The sequence below is a fragment of the Sus scrofa genome, chromosome 7 (assembly GCF_054392235.1).
Source record: "Sus scrofa isolate SSC_HxYL_T2T_F1_AM1 chromosome 7, Sscrofa_HxYL_maternal_Yorkshire_Landrace_v2.0, whole genome shotgun sequence".
NCBI classification, from domain to species: domain Eukaryota; kingdom Metazoa; phylum Chordata; class Mammalia; order Artiodactyla; family Suidae; genus Sus; species Sus scrofa.
In genome coordinates, this window is record NC_139389.1 from 92920076 (window position 1) to 92943442 (window position 23367).

The 23367-nt window shown below is 36.5% G+C and overlaps 1 long non-coding RNA gene across 2 annotated transcripts in view; it reads left to right on the forward strand.

The window, feature by feature from the left end:
- LOC106504490 (uncharacterized) overlaps positions 1–23367 on the forward strand; it is a 754869-nt gene that overhangs the window by 580261 nt on the left and 151241 nt on the right. The window contains exon 8 of one of the 2 annotated variants that reach the window (XR_014810927.1): positions 20156–20296. The exons of the other annotated variant lie outside the window; for it this stretch is intronic. This is a non-coding gene — a long non-coding RNA (uncharacterized LOC106504490). The remainder of the gene's footprint in view (positions 1–20155; positions 20297–23367) is intronic. 2 annotated transcript variants of the gene reach the window in all.

Here is a 23367-nt window from a genome sequence, read left to right on the forward strand (position 1 = left end):
GGTTAAGGATCCCGCCTTGCTGTGAGCTGTGGTGTAGGTCGCAGACGCGGCTCGGATCCCGCATTGCTGTGGCTGTGGTGTAGGCTGGTGGGTGACTACAGCTCCGATTAGACCCCTAGCCTGCTGTGGCTGTGGTATAGGCTGGTGGGTGGCTGCAGCTCTGATTAGACCCCTAGCCTGGGAATCTCCATAGGCTGTGGGAAGTGGCCCTAGAAAAGGCAAAAAGACAAAACAAAAACAAAACCATTTGTCAATTTTATAGATATCTATAAGAACCAAGTTTAGTTTATTTATTTTCTCTATTACTTTATCTTATTTATTTCCACTCTGATCCTAATTATTTCTTTCTTCCTACTTTTGTGTTAATTTGTTCTTATTTTTCTACTTCATTTAAGGTGAAAGTTGAGATCATTATTTTGATGCATTTCTTCTTTTTTCTAATATAAGGTCTTAATTTCTATAAATTTTCCTGAATTATTGCTTTAGATGCATTTAAGAAATTTTTATATTTTTTTCATTTTAATTCAGTTCAAAGTACTTCCTCCTTTGGTTTTGATGAAATCCTTGGGGATTACCCAAATATATTTTTGTAATTAATTTCTATTTTTTTTTCATGGTCAGAGAACATAATCTGCATCATTTGATCCTTAAAAATCTTATTCATACTTATTTTATGGCCTAGAATATAGTTTAACGTGACAAGTATTCTGTCTATATTGAAATGAATGTGTATTCTACTGTTGCTGGATAGAGTTTTTATAAATGCCAATTAAGTCAAGTGTTTTGACAGTGTTTTTCATCTTCAATATCCTTACTGATTTTGCTTAATTGTTTTATCACTTATTAAAGAAGGCTAATTACATCTCCAGCTGTGGTTGGGTTTTAAATATTTTTCCTTGTAGTTCTATCAGTTTTTTTTTTTTTTTTTTTTTTTTGCTATTTCTTGGGCCGCTCCCATGGCATATGGAGGTTCCCAGGCTGGGGGTTGAATCGGAGCTGCAGCCACCGGCCTACGCCAGAGCCACAGCAATGTGAGATCCAAGCCGCGTCTGCAACCTACACCACAGCTCACGGCAACGCCAGATCGTTAACCCACTGAGCAAGGGCAGGGACCGAACCCGCAACCTCATGGTTCCTAGTCGGATTCGTTAACCACTGTGCCACGATGGGAACTCCTCTATCAGTTTTTGATTTTCATATTTTGAAGCTCTGTTGTTGGATATATAAATAGGATTATTATGTTGGTATATTGACCTAGTTATCATCAGAAATTGCCTCCTTCTGTCTGTAAAAATAACATTTTTTCCTATGAAATCTACTTCATCTAATATGAAAATAGTCACTACAGCATTCTTTTGATTATTGTTATAGAGAACATCTTTCCCCATTCTTATTCTTTTAGCCTGTGTCATTATATTTTAAATGTATTTATTGTTGATGTTGCCATTTCATCCAAAATGATGATTTTAAGCTTTTCATTGGCTTTTTAGACTATTTACATTGAGCAATTATTGATATGCTTAGAACTGTGTATTTTTATTTTATTTTTTAAATATATTGCATTTTTGTTGTTGTTCTCTTTTCCTCTTTTTCTGTATTCTTTGGGACTAAAGTGCTTTTTACTATTTCTTTTTATCTCCATCATCAGTAAATTATCTGTACTTCCCTCTTTGAATTGTTTATTAGTGGTTGCTTTAGGGTTTTAGTATGCATTTTAGACTTACATCTATTTTCAAATAATATCATACCAGTGAATATGCATCACAGGAACTTTGCTATATTATCCTCCCATTTCCACTTTGCCTTTCTAATATCATTGTATATTTTCTAATTTTGTTATACCCCACAACAAAATTATTTCTTAAATATTTATCTTTTTTCCATACATAAAGTTGACAATACTATAAAGTTCTTACTTAAATAAAATTGAAAAAAGTCCTTTATAGTTCTCCATATAGCCACTATTCTGGTGCTTTTCATTAGTTTGTGTTGGTCCACATTTCTCTCTGGTATCATTTTTCTCCTGCCAGAACAATCTCTTTTAATATTTATTTTAGCAAAAATCTGCTTTTGCTAAATTTTTCAGCTTTTGTGTGTATGAAAAAATCCTTCATTTTGCCTTCAATTATGAAAGATTGTTTTGCTGGGTATATAATTCTAGGTTGACCTTTTTTCCCTCTTTAATACTTTAAAGATATTTCTTCACTGTGTTTCAGCTTGAATCATTTCTGATAAATCCATCTCATTTATAGTTTGTGTCTCTGTAAGTAATAAATATTTTACCCTTTGACTGCTTTTAAGATTTTCTCTTTTTTATGCTTTTATGATTTTCTCTTTTTGCAGCTGTAAAAAGAAAAAAAAGATTTTATTTTTTTACTTCTTAAAGAAATTTGATTCTAATGTATTTTGGTATGGTTACTGTCATATTTATTGAGCCTGAATTTCTTTGAACTTGGATCTATGAGAATAAAATTTTCATGAAATTTGGAAAAAATTTTAGCCATTTTTTCCAAAAAATATCTCTGTTCCACATTTTTTCTACTCTTTCAGGGATTACAATTACATATACACTAAACCCAAGTTGTTTAACATTGTCCTAAACTTCATTGAAGTCCGTTTATTACTTCAGTCTTTTTTATTTTTGTGTTTTATCTTGGGTTATTTAATTCAAGTTCACTAATCTTTTCTCTTTCAGTATCTAATTTGCTGTTAAATCAATCCTTTGAATTTATCACCTTCACAAATATTTTTACTCTCTAGAAATTAAAAATGTTTTTTATATCTCTTTCAGTATCTAATTTGCTGTTAAATCAATCCTTTGAATTTATCACTTTCACACATATTTTTACTCTCTAGAAATTAAAAATGTTTTTTATATCTCCATGTGTTTTCTTAGCATGATCACTTTTTCCTTAACCTTCTTGAATGTACAAAGTATAGTTATAATAAATTTTAATGTGCCCTTGCCTATTGATTCTATAATTTTCATCATTCCTGGATCTTTTTCTATTGATTTATCTCCTCATGTGAGTAATATTTTCCCACTTCTGTAAATACTTGGTAATTTTTTATTGAATGACAGACTGTGAAATTTTCTTTATTCAGTTCTAGATATTTTTATGTTTCTATAATATCCTTAAGTTTTGTAAGGGAAAAAAAACTCATTCAATTTACCTGAGATTGTCCAACTTTTAAAATTAAACATTCTTCATCCTGAGAACATTTTCATTCAGGGTAAACTGGGATTGCTGGCCATCCTAGTCACTTGGAAAAACTTTGAAGTTTTTGTAGCTAGCTTTTAAGAGACAGCCAGAGCATCATTATCCTAGGGCTAAGTTGTTCCACTATTGGTGGCAGAGATCTGACTTTGTTTGGATATATGTTCATCTACCCTCCCACAAAATCAGTTCTGGATCCTGATTAGAGAAAATCAGTAATATATTTATAAAATTAATTCCTGTTGAGGTATACAGCTGTAAATCAATTTTTTCCCCATTGCTATAAAAACATTATATATGTATGTATATTATAATGCATCTATTTTTATGCATAGTTATAGCGGTTATTATTATTTGTTTTTTATTAACATTTATATATACCTAGGTATTATGCGGTACATATATATTGTTCACATCTGCAGCATGTGGAAGTTCCAGGGCCCAGGATCAAATCCACACTATGGTAGAGACCTAAGCCACTGCAGTGACAAAGCCAGATCCTTAACCCACTGCACCACAAAGGCACTCCTTAATGGTTATATATTAATGGTTATTATTGCTTTTTGCTATTTTGATGCTAATGTCATGGACATTCTTATATAAGTCCTTAAAGGCATGAAGTTTATTTTTTCCTTTCTTCAAATAAACAACTTTTGGCTGGTTTGTCTTCTGTATATTGTAGTTTCCTCTTTTGTTATTTTTTCTTTTTTCATTTTTAAAATAAGAATTTATTCTATTTATCTAAATTTTGGTTTATTTTAAGTGTTTATATTTAAATATATATTTGCTTCTTAATATAAACAGGATTTCCATGATCATTTGACAGTTTCATCCTTTAACTATCAATTAAAAATACTGTCTCTAGGAGTTCCCATTGTGGTACAGTGGAAACGAATCTGACTAGAATCCATGAGGATGGAGGCTTTATCCCTGGCCTTGCTCTGTGGGTCAGGGTTCTGGCATTCCCATAAACTATGGAGCAGGTTGCAGATGTGGCTCAGATCCTGGGTTGCTGTGGCTATGGTGTAAGCCAGCAGCTGTAGCTCCAATTTGACCCCTGGCCTGGGAACTTAGATACGCTGTGGGTGTGGCTCTAAAACGCAAAAAAAAAAAAAAAAAAAAAAAAAAGAGGTTGCTTCTGTTCTCTTTCTTAATTGAATTGTAATTGACATGTAATACTGTATTAGTTTCCGTTGTACAATATAAATATCATATTTGTGTATATTTCAAAATGATCACAATGAGTCTAATTAACATCTGTCACCATACATAAATACAATTTTTTTCTTGTGATAAGAGCTTTTAAGATCTACTCTTTTAGCAATTTTCAGATATGCAATACAGTATTATTAACTATAGTCACCATCTGTACATTACATCCTCATGATTTACTTATTTCATAATTGGAAGTTTGTGCTATTTAATTCCTTTTGCCCATTTGCTCACCCCCACATCCCCCACCTCTGGCAACTACTAAACTGTTTTGCGTACCTATGAGCTCATTTGTTTTATTTTGGGTTTTTAAATTGCACATATATGTGAGATCACATGGTATTTGTCTGTCCTTGTCTGACTCACTCACTTAGCATAATGCCCTCAAGGTCCATTTATGTGTTGCAATATAAATAATATTGCAGTGAACATGGGGGTGCATATGTCTTTTTGAGTTAGTGGTTTTGTTTCTATCTCCATTTGTATTCAACAATGTGATGAACAGGCCAATAAGGACAGTAAAAATATATAAAAAAGAAAAAATTATCATCATCATTTATCATGTAAGTTACACTTACACTGACCATTTTTTAATTTTTATATAGGCTTACTTTGGTGATACTGCAAGTTCAACTTTTCAATACAGTGAATATTGCAATAAGCAAGTTGCATGCTTTTTTGGTTTCCCAGGGCATATAGAAAAAGTTACACTTACACTATATTATAGTCTATTAAGTATGCATGCAGTAGAATTATGTAAAAAACGATGTACATACATTAAAGAATATTTTATTTCTGGAAATATTAATTATCATCTGAGCTAAAGTCCAGAAAGAAACTTTGTAGAATGTAAGAACAAGAGGCAGGGTCAAAATGGTGGAGGAGTAAGACATGGTACTCAACTTCTCCCAAAAGCACATTAAAAAAAAAAAATCTGCATGTAGAACAGGAGGTATAGAACATCTATATAGTAACATAGGGAGAAGACTTTAAACCTCCAAAAAGGGCAAGAAGCCCTCCACATAACTGGGTAGAATAAAAGGAAAGAAAAAGAGAGAGAGAAGAAGAAAAAAAAGGAATTAGGATGGGATCAGCAGTCCTGAGAGGGAGCTATGAAAGAGGAAAGGAACCCGCACCGTGGGGGCTACCTAACTGATGGGGAGATCAGCCAGGATAGAAAGGGAACCTCAAAGCCTCTGAGAAAAGCACCTGGCAAAACTGAGGAGGGTAAAGCAGAGACAGAGCCACACAGACCCTCCATCAGTACCACTGCCCCCACACACCACAGGTTGAGACACTCAGGTGGAGGCTGGGTGCTGAGACCCATATTTGGGGGTCAGTTCTGGGAAGAGTACTATGGTTAGCTATGTGGAGACAGCCTGAGAGGCTATGGAGTGGCGTGCTACAGGCTAGGGAGCAGAATGCCACAGCTGCAGGAATGCAGGAGGAGGCCTGGGCCCATAGGAGAAGCAAGGTACCATTTTGGGGGAGGGCGACTGGGACCACCATAGGAATATTTTTCTCTGTGCATGCATGGTCTTTTAGGCGGTGGTAGGATGCCTTTTGAGTGGGCTTTGGGCAGCAGGGACAAAGTGTCACAGCAATCTCAGACTCCAGAGGTGGGCTGCAGGTGCTGTCTGTTTTCTATGGGTCTGTAAACAGACAGCACCTGCAGCCCCAGTCACCTCTGGGATCCTTGCAATGGAGGGCACTGCAATCTAGCACCATCCACTGTGGTTCTCACTACCCTGGGAAGGTACATACCTTGCTGTTGCCACTGCCAAAGGCTCTGGGCCCTGCTTGCACCTCCCTGAGGGTCACTGTCACTTCCCAGGGCCCTGCCACCAGGAGCAGCCTGTGCCACATCCCTATGGGTCCTTTCCACTGTCAAGGGCCCAGTAACCAGGCACTGGCTACAGTCCCTGCCCACACCCTCTACCAAGGAGATAACAGCCTGCACACACTGAGGAAAGAGACAGAAAGCATCCAAACTGAAAGCATCCAAACCAAAAGCATCCTTCACACACATATGCACACACACGCACACAAATAGTAAGCCCTCACAAACTGCCCAGGGGTGCTCTCCCATATAAATAACTATACAAGACTATAGTAGTTGTTTTCCCTAAATGCACAGAATAAGAAAAATATAACAAAAATTATGAAGCTCAGGAACCATTCCCCAGTAAAAGAACAGAAGAATTCCCCTGAAGGAGCCATCAATTAAACAGACCTCTGCAGTTTAACAGACACCAAGTTCAAAAAGGAGATAGTGAAAATTCTGAAGGAATTAAGACTGCATATGAACAATAATGAAGATTACTTTAGAAAGGTACTAGAAAATATAAGGAGGAGCCAAGGAAAATTAGAAAATACATTTGCAGAGATGCAAGCTGAGTTAAAGGCATTGAAGAGCAGAATGAATAATGCAGAGGAACAAGTAAGTGACTTGGAAGATAGAATAATGGAAATCACCCAATCAGGACAGCAGACAGAAAACCAAATGAAAAAACATGAAAACAATATAAGAGATCTATGCAATAATATAAAGCAGGCCAATCTATGAACAATAGGGATTCCATAAGGAGAAGAAAAAGAAAAGGGGATTGAAAATATATTTGAAGAAATTATGGTTGAAAACTTTCCAAATCTAAAGGAAACAGATATCTAGATACAGGAAGAACAGAGAGCTCCAAAAAAGCTGAAACCAAAGAAACCCATCCTGAGGTCTCTTTTATAGTATTTTAAAAATGGAAAAGGTTAGAGAAATGAGAAGATTCTAAAGGAAGTAAGAGGAAAACAAAGAGCTAATTATAAGGGAATTTCTATAAGGCATTCAGTTAATTTCTCTACAGAAACAGCACAGGCCAGAAGAGAGAGGCAAGGTATATTCAAAGTTCTAAAAGGAGAAAAATATGCAGCCTAGAATACTCTACCCAGTAAGACTATCATTTAAAATAGAAGGAGAAATAAAAAATTTCTCCAAAAAAACAAAAAATAATAGAATGCAGCAATACTAAACCCATTCTAAAAGAAATACTGAAAGGTCAATAAACAGGAAAGAAGTAAGAAGATATAGGATGGAGGAAATCACAACTGGAAAGTAATTACTTAAATAAGCCAATATACAGATCTAAAAGAAAAAAAACTATTTGTAAAAGTGATGATAAACACAAGGAACAGCAAAAGGATAAACATAAAGATGTAAAAAAGGACAACAAAATCATAAAATGTGGAGAAGGAAAGTAAGAAAATCTAGACTTTCTTTTTTTTTAGAATGTGTTTCAACCTATATGAATATCAGGCTAAAGCAAGCAGATATAGGAAGAGTTTAACATACTTGAAAGACAGGACAACCATAAACCAAAAACCAAACAATACATGCCCAAAAACTAAAAAGAGGACACAAGCATAATGTAAAAGGCAAACATCCGACAACAAAAAAAGAGAGAAAGGAACAAAGGAGAAACATAGAATCAACTGGAAAACAAGGTATAAAATGGCTATAAATACATATTTATCAATAATTACCTTAAATGTCAATGGACTGAATGCTCCAATCAAAGACAGTGTGGCAGACTAGATAAAACAAAAACCAAAAAGTAAGAGGCTACAATAAATATGCTGCCTATAAGAAACTCTCATTGGGGCTAAGGACACATATAAATTAAAAGTGAGGATATGGAAAAATATATTTCATGAGAATGGAAATGACAGATAAGCAGGAGTCACACACAATATTCATATCAAAGAAAACAGACTTTAAAATGAAGACCACAAAAAGACAAAGAAGGACACTAATGACAAAAGGATCAATTCAAGAAGAGGATATTATACTTGTCAATAAATATTTCCCTAATATAGGAGCACACAAATACATACAACAAATACTAACAGACATAAAAGGAGCAATTGATGGGAATGGAACAATTGTAGGGGAGTTTAACACACAACTCATATCAATGGACATATCCTCTAGACATAAAATCAATAAGGCAACAGAAATATAAATGACACAATAGAATATTTATACTTAATTGATGTTTTCAGGACATTACATCCCCCCAAAAAAACAGAATAAACATTCTTTTCAAGTTCATATGGAACATTCTCAAGGACTGACCACATACTGGGGCACAAAACTAACAACTACAAATTTAAGAGCATAGAAATTATTTCAAGCATCTTCACTGACCACAATGGCATGAAACTATTAGCCATAGGAAAAGAAATGAGAATAAAACTGACTATATGGAGACTAAACAATATACTACTAAAAAACCAATGGGTCAATGAGGAAATCAAAAGGGAAATTAAAAAGTACCTTGAGACAAATGATAATGAAACACAACCACTCACAATCTATGGGATGCCACAAAAGCAGTTTTTAGAGGGAAGTTAACAGCAATACAGGCTTTTTTAAGAAAAGGATAAAAATCTCAAATAAACAACTTAACCTACCACCTAAAATAATTAGAAAAAGAAGAACAAACAAAACCTAAAGTCAGCAGAAAGAAGGAAATCATAAAGATCAGAGAGGGAATCAATAAAATAGAGATTCAAAAAACAGTATAAAAAATAAATAAAACCAAGAGCTGTTTCTTTAAAAGGGTAAACAAAATTGACAAACCTCTGGCCAGACTTACCAAGAAGAAGAGAAAGAGAACCCAAATAAACAAAATAAGAAATGGAAAAGGGGAAATCACAATGGATACTGCAGAAATACAAAGGCTGTCTTTTTAATGATAGTATACTAGGAGGAGTGTTTTTGTTTGCCTTCCTTGCTATTTTAAAAGTAATGACCACAAAGTGTACATATATACAATGGAATACTACTCAGCCATAAAAAAGAACAAAATAATGCCATTTGCAACAACATGGATACGACTGGAGATTCTTGTACTAAGCGAAGTAAATCAGAAAGAGAAAGACAAACACCATATGGTATCACTTATATGTGGAATCTAAAATATGGCACAAATGAACCTACCTATAGAACAGAAATAGACTTAAAGACATGAAGACCAGATTTGTGGTTGCCAAAGGGAGGGGGAGGAACTGGGAGTTTGGGGTTAGTAGATGTGAACTATTACATTTAGAATGGGTAAGCAATGAGGTCCTGCTATATAGCACAGGGAAATATAACCAATCACTTGTGATAGAACATGATAGAAAGTAATATAAGAAAAAGGTATACATGTATGCATAACTGGGTCACTTTGCTGTATAGCAGAAATTGACACAACATTGTAAATCAACTAAAATAAAAATTACAAAAAATAAGAGCAAGAATACGGGAGGGAAGACATCAACTGGGAGAAGAATATTCTTCAATTTTTAAAACATTTAAAATAAAATACATATAAGATACTATATGATGATGTTTTGATATACATATACTTATTTAAATAATTACTACTTTCAAGCTAATTAACACAATCATCTTCTCACATAGTTATCTGTTTCATTTTGTTGGTTTTTGTGGTGAGAACCTCTGAAATTTACTCTTATAAAATTAAGGTGGCAAGTGAATAAATGAATAGAAACTGCTTTCTAGGATTGGTGAAAGATGAAAGCCCAATGGGTTTTCCAACAAAAGTAAATCACTTGAGCTGTAAAAGGCCAGAATCTTAGGAACTAGAGATTATTTAAAAGGTAAGATGGGTAATTAGGCTGAAAACAAGAGGATGGCTGAAAGTCTGAGGAGCACTTACCCCAGGTTCCTCTCCTAATAAGAAATGGGAGCTTTTCTCTCTAAAGAAACTGAAAGAGGGTTGGGACTTGACCCTGGGTACAACTGAGAGAGTAGGCTAGTTGGTGTGATCAAAATAAAGGAATTAAACAGATGTCTTCATCGTGATCCTGAGACCCTATAATGGGCTTTTGATGTTTTAACTTGACTAGCCTGAATTTCCCTTCTAGTAGTTTCTTGTTGGGGTGGGCTATGGGGCACAGCTGGAGGACAGTCATGACATGGCATGAACACACCTTCCTCCAGTTATAAAATCAAACTCTAATCTAGGTGCTGTTGTGAAGATATTTTGAAGATATATATAAAATCCCTAATCCACACACTTTAAGTTTATCAAAAAAGAGTTCAGTAAGTCTACTTAATTAGGATAAGCCCTTTAAAAGAGAGCTTAGGACTTTTTTGGATAAAAAGACTCCAAACATTTGCTATCTTTTCAATTGTTTCTCTCTGCCCCTGGATCTTCCTTCTAGACTGAAACATGTGGACAAAAATTTCACCTGTGCCTGTAGGGTTCTAGCCTAATCATAATCTTCTCTTCCTGACCCCATGACCTTTGATCTTTGAATTTGCTTAGCCAGCCCCAATAATTGTGGAAGCCAATTCCTTGTACTAAGTTTCCTTATATAGGCACGTACAGATTGATATAGATAAAGACATATATCTATATCCATATCATATACTTAATCTATATTTAGATCTCTTACTGGTTCTGCTTCTCTGGTTGAAACATGACTTATACTGACCATTAATATCCTTCTAACTTAGCTTCCAGAATGCCAACAAGAATATTTGGTACTGCCGTTTGTGTGAGGAAGAGTGTCTCCAACATAATTTCTTAGTCCTCTTGTGCTCTATAACAGTCAGTCTTAACAGTCAATAACCCTTTTTTCCCCAAAAATGTCTTTGGTCAAAGTTTATTTTACATTAAATCGAAATGGACTGTCAAGAATCAGAAGACAATTGAGGAAATGGAATGTGCGTGAGGATTGTCCAGAGAGAGTAATGGAAACATTCACATCTTAATTGTGGGTGATCCCATGGTCATATGGGCACATACATTCACCAAAATTCATCCAATTGTATACCTAAAATTTTGCATTTTACTCTATATACTTTTATCTTTTCCTTTTAATGCAAAGAAATGAAAAGTAGAAGAGATTTGATAATATTAAATAGATGTTGGATATCCTGTTGTGGTTCAGAGTGTTAAGAACCCGACTAGTATCCTTGAGGATGCACGTTTGATCCGTGGCCTCACTCAGTGGGTTAAGTATCTGGCGTTGCCACAAGCCATGGCATAGGTCGCAGATGTGGCTCAGGTCTGGTGTTGCTATGGCTGTGGGGTAGGCCAGCAGCTGCAGCTCCAATTGTACCCCTAGCCCTGGCACTTCTGTATGCTGCAGGTGTGGCCCTAGGGAAAAAGAAAGAAAAAGAAAGAAAGAAAGAAAAAGACATAGAAATTAAATCTAGGGCATTCAATTGAATTAATGGGATTTTTAGAAAAAAATCAACAGAACAAAATTACAAATTAAGTGATGTTTGAAGGGTTGAAGGATAAAAAACCCCCAGGTTGAAATGGCTCCATTAAGAACACAAAATAATAAATAAGAAAATATCAGCATCCAGGCCTCATGCATTGATAATTCAGAACGTTATTAAGGATAAAAGATTTTAAAGCTCTCATAAAGAAAAGAATGCATCCAGAAAATGAATAATCACGATATTTCAACACAACTGAAGAGATAAAAGTGGAAGACAGTCTTCATGATTCTGGGTGAATTTTCTTCAATTTAAGGTAGGGATAAACCATAAACAAATTGTGAAAGGAAAAAATAAATACATTTTAGCTTAAAAAGTTATCAAAGTGTAGTTGCTCATGCTTCTTTCTCAGGAAGTTATCAGAGGATTTGCTCCACCAAAATAAGGATGGAAGTCAGAAGATAAACATTAAATAAGGATGCAATATATGGAAAGAGCTAAAAAATACCTAGATAAAGGCTGTGCTATGGCCTGGAAAGCTAGGACAAGAGGCCTGAAGGTTCAGGAGAAATATTTATATATTATAATATGTATATATTGAATGGTGATACTATTAACTGATAATATATACCATCATTTTAAGAAAGTTTAGAACAAAATTATTGGATAGGTACATAGAAAACTCAGAAAAGATATCAAGGGGGAAAATAAATAAACAAAAAAGGAGTTCAGGAAGATGGAGAAATAAAGGGAATTTAGTATTTTCTGCAGTAACTGTAAAGAATATTTAAATAGCCATGGTAATATATACACTAAATATTGATTTAGCCAAACTAATTTAATAACTCCATAGAGAAACTGAGTGGAAAAGTATGTACACATTTGTGTGTTGGGGGAGGAGGTTCAGCACCTGATTTTTATCTTCCATCTTAGGGGTCAATATGTGAAGTCTAGAACTGAGGACCTGAGAAATAGCAATGCAAAAATGTCACCTGTAAGTGTGTGGATAAATACCAGAAGCAATAAGTGATAGAACTAAAAGTAGGTGATTCTCAGGGAGCAGGTCTTAAGGGTGAAGTGCCAAGGAATTGCTATTTTTCATTTTATTGAATTTTACAAAAACTTTTATGCAAATAAATATCAGGTGAAAACTAAGATAAGAAATACTGAAGGTTTTTCTCTAAAGATCAAATGTGATAACATGGTATACTTTTGTTAAACTGTAATTTGTTGTTATCGTTGTCATCATTAGAAGCAAACGATGGGCAGATCACTGCCATAGGAAGCAAGATAATGCAGTTGTCACAGTCCTGCATTAACCACCTACCTGACACAAACAAGTTATTCATGCACATAAAACATCAGCTTATTCAGCTGTGAGGTAAAAATGTCTGCATGTCCACCCCATAGCGTTCTATAAAGCTCAAGGGTATGTATGTAAAAATATTTCACTCACTATAACTGCTGTTCTTCTGAAGGGTAATTATTATCATCTCCTAAGATCTATCTTACTAGATTGGATGTGTGGAGAATTTTAGACTAACTTAGACTCACATTTTCTACGGAGATTCACTTCTGCTTCCTGGGACTGGTTGTTGGGGAGATTTGATTCATTCATTCATTCATTCATTCACTTCCAAAGGAAATAAGAATGTAGGAGCGTAGATGTACGACCCAGCCACCATTTCTCGTCCTAACCCTGTCTGTCACCATCGCTCCGTGATTATCCAGGGTTTACTCTTATTGTCTGCATCAAGCAAGAAAATAAAAGCATAAATATTTAACCTTCAAAAAAGGGACTCATTTACTGGAAGTCTGACTGTATGAACCAGGGTTATAAATCTTTCTGAGGTATTTCAATATGCATAAGAGAATGAAACCACATGAATGAAGGAGCTTACTTTAACCTTTGATTGTGTAAAAGCATAGCCTTTTTTCCTCTCTTGTAAAAAAAGTGGAGCCTCTGAACATATACACTATTGTCAGACATACACAAGGAAATTTATCTTTTAAAGTGGCCCCTTTAAGTGTGCACTGAAATTTATATCAAATCTGTCAAGAAGCTGAAAGGAAATTATATTTTACAGCTGCCTATAGGTTTTTGTTATGCTGGAAGAGCATGATTTCACTTTGCTCACAATAGATCGGAAGGCAAGTTCTCATTCTTTGGCTGCCTGTCAATGAAAAAAGGGCAGAAGGGGAATCTTTAGGACAAAGATAGGTGACAGAATCCTGTAGACTGAGGTACATTGTGCTACTTATGTGTTCTTCTTGAGTGTTTACATTTAATTAAAGGAATCTGTTAATCAGCAAAGATGAATTCCTACTTTGTGCACAATGCTCTCTTAGATGGTAAGACGAAATTTAATCTAAGTCAATGTAGAGAAGGCAAAAATGCTTACAGACTCAAACTTGGGAACAAATAATAGCTGAAGCTATAGGAAGGGGTATATGGGTTTTAGGGTCTTTTATGTGTCTCTGCTTTTACACTATATATTTTATTTAACCAAATAAATAAATTTAAACAAATTAAATTTAACCAAATATTTATTTATCTTCTCAATCCACATATGAGAATACTGAAATTCACAGTTTAACTTCCCCCAAGTCACTGAATATTGAAGTGGCAGAGCCTGAAAGGAACCTTATTATTCTGGATCTCTCTTTTTTTCTCCTACCTCTTGACTTTCATTTGGATTTATTTCAACACAGATTTACTGAGCACCTAATATGATAAGTCACTATGACTGGCCTCAATATTTGGAGTATTTTTTATTAAAGGAGATATTTTTATGATCATCTTATCAAATACTAATTTACTATATTGATGACCAGAATTAACTTCATATTATACTTTATTTAAGCCCTGATTTGGAAGACAGTTTTCCATCAGGTAAAACAGCTTATTATGCATTGTTCAAGTTTTAGACTCCCCACTCCTTTTCTTTCCCTAGTTCTCCTCACCTTAACACATGGCACTCTTTACACTGTAACTCAAAACTCCACTCTGGACATCATCACTGCCCTTATTCCCCAAATACAAGGCAGTACCAAATCTCATCTGTGCTGAATGGACCTGTCAGCTTCTCATCACATCTTCACCTCTGCTTCCTGTGCCTCTCCCCCAGAACTCTTTCCTCTAAGAGTCATAACTTTCCCACTTGAATTTTACCCTAACCAATCCATCTTCCACATGGAAGAGTTTTTCAAACTTAAACAATTCACTGTTTTGAACTCTCCCAAGGTTTCTTACTTCTTTAGAATAATCTCCAAATTCTCTGCTGTGGGCACAAGGTCCTGCATGGTCTGGCCCCTTCTGCTGTCTTCCTGTACCCCATATTCCTCACCCAGGAGGCTCTACCTGCACTGTTTCAAAGCGCCAGAGCATTTCCCTGCATTTGGGTCTCTACACTTGATGTTCCCTCTGCTGGAAATGCCCTTCTTCCTCCAGTTTTACTGAAGGGCTGGATCCTTCTTAACCTTCAGGCCCTCATTTGAATGCCATTTCGCAAGGAGACTCAAATTTCCTATGTATCGTGCCCCACCCTGTTACTCCATGTCCCAACTTGTCTTCATAGCCTTAATGACAATCTGTGATTAACTTGGTCCTTTGACAGTCATCGAAAGACCCTGTCTGCTACTTTTCTGTTATAGTTGCCACATGGAGAACAGTGCCTGCCCCCAAGGACTTATGAAATAAATATCAAATTAAGTGGATGCACGAACCTGGGTAGGTTTCTTTAACCATTGCAACTGAGAAGGATAATGAACTCGTGAGCTCCTTTGGAAGCTGACCGTATACTTACCATGTACTCCTTTTTGATTTGATGTGCAGGCTTTAGACCAGCAGGGGTGGAGATTGGCCCTTGTGCTTCTCAAAAAGAAAATGGAATGATCTGTCGATGTTCGCTTCTGCTATCACAGAGCTTTCACTAAGCCCGCAAGCACTTAGTGTCTATTTTGCATCAGCCACTGCTGATTATGGGACACAGAATGCAGGTCTTTCTGCCTTTAGGGTAGTGAACCAGTAGAGGGGGTAAACACCGCAACCGCAACCGGGCTTCTTGGAAGAAAAAAATACCTGTAGAGTTGTTTTGAAGGTTTTGGTTTTTTTTTGTTGTTTGTTTGTTTGTTTGTTTGTTTTGCTCTGTAGGGCCTCATCTGTGGCATATGGAATTTCCCAGGATGGGGCTCAAATCGGAGCTGCAACTGCCGGTCTACGCCACAGCCACAGCAACACGGGATCCAAGACGCATACAGCTCACGGCAACGAGGGATCCGTATTAGGAGGGTTCATAACCTGTGGAGCCACAATGGGAACTCCTGTTTTGAAGATTTAATGAGCTTCTATTTGTAGCTTCTTAGTTCCTGGTGCAAAGCAACTGCTATAAAAAGTGTCCCCCAAATTAAAAATAAATAAAAATATTCCCTTCCTTCCAGAAGCTGACAGATTTTGGTTGTTTATTCTTGCTTGGTTTCAAGCTTCATCAAAAATCTTTGCTAACTCTGGTCATTTCTCTGGCTTAGTCTCTGGAACATCTGTGACCCCCGAGTCTCACTGGCTTAGTTTCAACTCTGTTGATGGTCCTTTACATTTTCCCTTTTGTCTTTTCTTTTTTTTCTGATTTGTTAACCGACCTAATAAACTGCATATCTCTCGAGAGCAGAGACTGAGGTGATTAGTCTGTTTCTTCAAGACAAAGCAGAGTGCCTCATTCATGATGGAAGTGTGATGAACAAATGAATGAGTGCATACAGTGAATCACTGAATCACTATAAGCTCAGTCTGCTGCCTGGGCTCTGAGTCTGCTGCCCATTCAGCACGTCACTTGCTTTAAGACATTCTTTTACAGTCTGATCTGGGCTTTTCACTTCATCTCTTTGTCTCTTTATTGCTTTAACTCCACACGGTAATTTTTTTTTTTTTTCCTAACACGATCACACTCTTTCCTTATAGCTTATTTTGCTAAATTTTCATTCGTATTGATTTTTCTTTGTTGTAAGAAACCCCTGGCAGCTGAAAGGATACTGTCTGACTCCAACTTTCTTCTGGGACTTTTTTGGTTCCTCCATGAACTTAATTGTCTTTTTGGTTTTGGAAAGCAGAAACAATATTTGAGAAGCCTTGCTTTTTAATCAGTGGAGTTAACATGAAAGTTTGACCTCTAAACCAAGCCTTTAAACACCCAACTTGACAATTTATTACTTCTGTAGTTATTGCTATTAGACCAGCCATGGGAACAAGTAACTCATCTAAAACACATTGTTTGCCTGCTGTTGCTATTAAGACAGGTGCAAGGCTACATGACATCAAGCAACCAGTCCTTTGAGCAGACAGCAAAACAGAACAACCTGGAGTTACCTTTGACACCCTCAGTGTGACCTCTTTGTGCCTTATCAAACTAGCCATAAAAATCAGTCTTTTGGGGAAACACAGATCTTTTCTGAGAGAAGGGAATGGTTGTGTTCATTAATTCTACCTCTACTCTCAGAGGCAACTACATTTATCCTTCAGATGGAAGAATCAAATGTAGCCCAAACACTTCAGCAGACGATCAAAATGGAAGGAAGACTTAGTAAAAAATGCTGTTGTTGTTGTTGCATTGGTGTGTATATGATTGCACTAATTTGATGTCTGTTTAAACAGACAAAACAGTTTCCTTTTGATAAATGCACTTAAATAAGTCAAATGTACATAGTGCTATTCTAGTTCTAAGTGAGACTTCAAGTTTAACTTAAATGTTGTAAAGTCTCCATTCCCTAAAGTTCAGGTTAGATTTAAAAGGGGAGAGCAGCTGACTGTTTCATTTTTATTATTCCTTTGAGCACATGAAATAGCAGACTTTTTGCAGGGTGAACGTGGGGCCACTTTTCTCTTATTGTAAACTAAATGTGTCCTTTATATATAATGTCTTTAAAAAATAAATTGCACTGTTGGTAATTTGGGGGGGGGAGTAGAAACCATAAAAATTGGAGTACAAAATATATAGATTTGACTGATTGCAAAGATTTTTCTAGAAATCCTCATTACTGTCCCAATATACAGAACATTTATCTCCTTGTTTTATACTTTATAATAGCCATAAAAATAGGAGTTTAAGGGGTTACTAGATGTAGGCAAACCCACAGTCACATGGATTGCCAACTGATAGCCTTGCAAGTAAGAGCAGATTCAAAAAAGAGCAACCACATTGTAGAAATGAATTACTTAGGGCCATTTAGTTTAGGGATAAACTGTCTTCCCTAGGACACTCCTACTGAAGCTTCACGCTAAATTTGATATTTGGTACAATGACTCCTAGAAGCAACTATAATTATTTTGATATGTGTTGATAAGGGATTTCACAGTTAGCAGGCGTTCCAGCCCCAAATATTCAAAAATGGCTGCTCATAGCATTAAGCTTTAATCACCAGAAACGTTACTCATTAGAAATATGTTATCCTTTGGGGTTAATAGAGGCAAACTATTGCTTTTGGAATGGATAAGCAAGGAGATCCTGCTGTATAGCACTGGGAACTATGTCTAGTCACTTGTGATGGAGCATGATAATGTGAGAAAAAAGAATGTATACATGTATGTGTGACTGGGTCACCTTGCTGTACAGTAGAAAATCGACAGAACACTGTAAACCAGCTATAATGGAAAAAAAATCATTATAAAATTAAAAAAAGAAATATATTATTGTCTTCTAATTCTATATAAGTGTGGCGAAGAAAATAATAATTAATAAAAATAAAAAAATAACCAACCTCTTTGAGAATTTATCCCCTTCCAGGCTCTGTTTGGATAACTTTACATAATTGTGTCATTTAATTCTTACAATAACCCCTGAGGCACTACTGTTTTTTTCATGAGGATACTGAAGAACGGAGAGGGTAAGCATCTTGCTCAATATCACACAATGAAGGTAGAATTTAAATCTATATGAGTTTTTATGCTGTAAACTCTATACTACATCATTTCTGAGGTCACAGAACAGCCAAATTTGAAGGTTCCAATCTTTAGGTTCAAAGGGGGAGAAACATAAGTGACATAAAGTTATCAGTAATAGGTAATTTTACTAAAAATAAAAATAAATCTATTTTATGGAATTTTAGTATAAAATGTTATTAGGTACAATGTATAATTATGTATAACTTTGGCATCACTGCTACTGCTCATGAATTAATAATTTAATGAAATAGCACTTTAAAACCAAGTGAATCAAATATTTGATATAAGAACAGGAAATGGGAGGCCAAACATTAGGAATCTTGTAGATGCATGCTTTACCTCTTTAAAGAAGAGTTGTTTTCTAAAAACAATGGGTCAAAACTTTTGGGGACCTACTAAATACAATGGGAAATTTGCTAGTAAATACAAAGGACTATAAAGGGGAGTGCCCTTGTGACTCAGCGGGTTACGAACCTAACCCGCTGAGTCACAAGGTATCTATGAGGATATGGGTTTGATCACTTGCCTTGCTTAGTGGGTTAAGAATCTGGCGTAGTGGTGAGCTGTGGTTTAGGCAGCATGCATGGCTTGGATCTCATATTGCTGTGGCTGTGGCTTAGTTTGGCAGCTGCAGCTCTGATTGGACCCCTAGCCTGGGAACTTCCATATGCTGCAAGCAGAGCCCTGAAAAGCAAACAAAAAACCCTACAGGACTGAAAGGCTTAAGCCATAGATGCTTATGAGAGACATAAAATACCCTTGATAGAGAATAAAATGTGGAAATATGTGTAATATGCAAGGTTTCTTCTCCAAAAGCCTTTGTCAAGTGAAGAAGCACAAACCTTATTCCCATTCCTCTTCCTAATTCTTTGGTTTCTTTTCTTTTTTGGCTTCCCTGTGCAGATGGAGTTCCTGGGCCAGGGATCAGATCCAGGCTGTAGTTGCAACCTACACTACAGCTGTGGCAACCCTGGATTCTTATCCCCCTGTGCTAGGCTGGGGATCCAACCTGCATCCCAGGGCTCCAGAGATGCCACAGATCCCACTGCACCACAGCAAGAACTCTTCCTAATTCTCATTAAATTCAAATTCTCCAGCAAGTCTCCCAAATGCCTGTCTGATCTGACCTTGGTTATCCTCCATCCTCTCCCCTCCCCAGCTTTCCATATTCTTCAAAGTTCCTGAAATGCCCTGGGCACTTACCCCCTCCAGGTCTCTGGACTCCCCTACTCTGTCAAGGACACACTTAACAGATTAACCTCAATTTCAAGTTGAAGTTCCTACCTCCTCTGGAACGCCTGTCTTGGCATAGCTGCTATCATGTGATCATCTGGGATGCTGTTCTCCTGTGGTGACACTCACCCACATGACAGTGGCTGCTCTTTGAAGTGTGCCTCTGCTCCTTCTCCTCCTAGGTCATGAACTCCCTGTGCACAGGGATGCTGTCTCTTCTGTTTGTCATTGCAACCCCAGTGCATAGCCCATGAGAGACCCTGAATAGTCTGTGTTTAAATGAATAAACAAGTGTATGATGAATTCTAATCTCTTGTTATTCTACAGGGAGTTCTATTGATAAAGTTGGCTTATCTCTGTTACCTTGTTTACTGTTTTGAAAATTCTGTCCCCCTGCCCACCCCAAGATGGCAGCAGGGTGCCTGGGATCATCCCCAGGTTCACCTTTACTACGTGTGATCCAACAAGGTAGGTTCTCCCTCTCCTAGTTATTAAGTTTATCTAAGAGGTTTTTCAAAAGAAATGTAAAATAAAATTACTTTCAGTCGAGCATTTGATGAACAACTTTTAATAAAGAGAATAACGTTATATGAGCTGTCTGGAAACCCTGGGAGCTATGGCCCCATATGGACAAAACTCTCGTTTGCCAGCAAAGGCAGTTTCTGCCCATCCCCAGGCACCAGCACTAGAAAAGGTTCTCCTGTCATTTGAATCCTTTTTACTGACAATCTCTCTTTACCACCTGGTTTTCAGGAAGCTTGACAGTTTTTTTTTTTTTTTTTTTTTTTTTGTTAAATCATATTCCTAAGCTTGGAGCGTGTGTTTCCCCTATTTATCATTCTGTTCTGTCCTTGGTGTAAGTTTCTCCTCAAGGCCACTTTCACTTTTCCAACAGTCAGGCTCAAGTATATCTAAATCAAGAAAAGCAGGCATGATGCAGCTCCATTTATTTCCACTAATTAAAAGGTGAGTGTTGGTTCTAACAGCTGGGCTCGGAGAACAGCATTGGAGCAACAATTAAAGCAAAGGGCTCTTCACAATTCGGCACATTTCTTTTGCATCTGTCCCAGAAAACTATCCCCAGCTCCTTATCATGGCATTCAAAACCATCCACTTCTGGCCCCAAACTACTTTTTTGAAGTTTCATTTTGTTTAGTCCTGCATGCACACAGGCAGCTCTCTCCACCTGAAACTCAGATCACATTTTCCCCCCATCTGTTGAAATTACATTGACTTTTTTTTTTTTTAATTGAAGCATAATTGATTTCTAATCTTGTGTTAGTTTCTGGTATACAACAAAGCAATTCAATTATGTGTATGTATATATATATATATATATATATATAAGTTGAATATGTATATACACATACATACATATATAAGTTGTGTGTGTATATATATAAGTTGTGTATATACATACATATATATAAGTTGGGTGTGTGTGTATATATATGTGCATATATACATACATATATATATAGAGAGAGAGATAATATATAATGGAAAGGAATTTGAAAAGAATATATATAATATTTTTTCATGTATTGGTTTTATATAATGTTATTTTAAAAAAGAATATATACTTATTTTTCAGATTCTTTTCCAGATTCTTTCCCATTATAGTTGTTACAAGATATTGGCTATAGTTCCCTGTGCTATTCAGTAGGTCCTTATTGTTTATCTATTTTATGAATAGTAGTGTGTTAACCTCAAACTCCTAATTCACACTCCCCCACCTTACTCCTTTTGTAATCCTAAATTTATTTTCTATGTCTGTGAGTCTGATGGACCTAGCGATTGTCATACTAAGTGAAGTAAATCAGATAAAGACAAATATCACATTATATCATTTATATGTGAAATCTAAAAGAAAAATGATGCAAATAAATTTAGTTACATTGATACAAAGTCAGCAAACACAGCATCATGCCTTAGTTTCCTAAACTTATAGAATAATTCATAGGAGGAGTGTTGCTTTGAAAGGAATATATGTTCCCATTGACAGTCACCTAAGGAAGAAATGACTCTTGGGACAAAGGCAAGGGACAAGGAGAGGAAATAAAAGGTGCTTATCTTGCAATGGTATAAAATTGTCCCAGACTTCGAGTTCTGAAGATATCTACAGCCTTTCAGGAGGGATCAACCCTTGGACAATTGGAAGGAAGTCAGAAGCAAGGCAGAAATCTTGCCCAGAAAATGCATAACATCAGTTCAGGCTTTGGAAAATAGTTTAGAAGGCTGTGATAATATAGAATAATTGCAATTATTCTATATTAGAAGGCTATGATAATATAGAATAATTGCAGTCAGGTAAATCGTAGCTTTCTGTTTGTACATTTGAAGGATGACAAAATTAACTCTTTCTGTTGGAGTTCCTGTTGTGGCTCAGTGGTTAACGAACCCGATAATATCTATGAGGATGTGGGTTTGATCCTGGTCCTGCTCTGTGGGTTAAGGATCTGGCATTGCCTTGAGCTGTGGTGTAGGTCGCAGACCTGGCTCAGAGCCCATGTTGCTGTGGCTGTGGTGTAGACCAACAGCTACAGCTCTGATTCAATTCACATGGAAGCTCCATATGCCGCCACTGTGGCCCTAAAAAGACAAAAGACAAAATAAAATAAAATAAAATTAACTCTCTTTGTTTGGGTCTGGAAGTGCTGTTGGAGATCTAAACTGGCTCTGGAGCTTTAGTGTTCTTTTCAACTAGGAAACTGACAGCTATTCTGGGCACTCCCAGATTATTGAAATTATTATTACAGTTTGAGAAAAAACCCTACCTGGTTCCCCAAGGCTCTCTGTGTCTAGCATAAACCATGTCACTGCTCTCCTGACATCATTTAGAACAATAGAATATGCCTTTGTATATACTGTGCGTCCCATATATTCTTGAAAACACTTGGGAAAGGGAGGCAAGTGTGCAAAGGGGATAAGAAACCTTCTGAAAGAGAAGAGGAAGTATTTAGGCACCTTGTCCTTTTGAAGATCAACATTGACAGCACATCTTCCAGGATGGCGATTCTCTATGTGAAAGGCCACAGGCCCCAACTACCCACAGGAAGTCTAAATGTGCGACTGAAGCTCAATACCGAAACTCAACAGTTTGGAGAGATATTGCTTCTAGACACAGAATGTGGCTGAGGCTAGAATCCTCTCCTAACCAAGCCACGGGGACTGTGCTTTGAGAATCATGGCTCTGTAATAAAAATAAAATATTTAGTTGTGCATCGTTTGTCTAGGCTTATGTTGGGCTAAATGGAGCTTAACAACAAGGGTGCCCCTATTCCCTTACTACAGGTGAAGTTCCTGCAGAGAAAGACACATGATATGGTGTTACACTGGAAGGAAAGACCTGATGGAAGAGCATTCTGAGGCAGAGGGAACAGCATACACTAAAACCCTGTGAAGGGCTGAGCTCTGGATCACAGTGGAAAATAGAGAAGTGGCAGGCCCAGGTAGTTTCAATGTATTTATGAAACACATGCTGGCACTCACAGAACCAGTACTCTTATCTTGATGCATTAAAAAAATGTTTTATTATG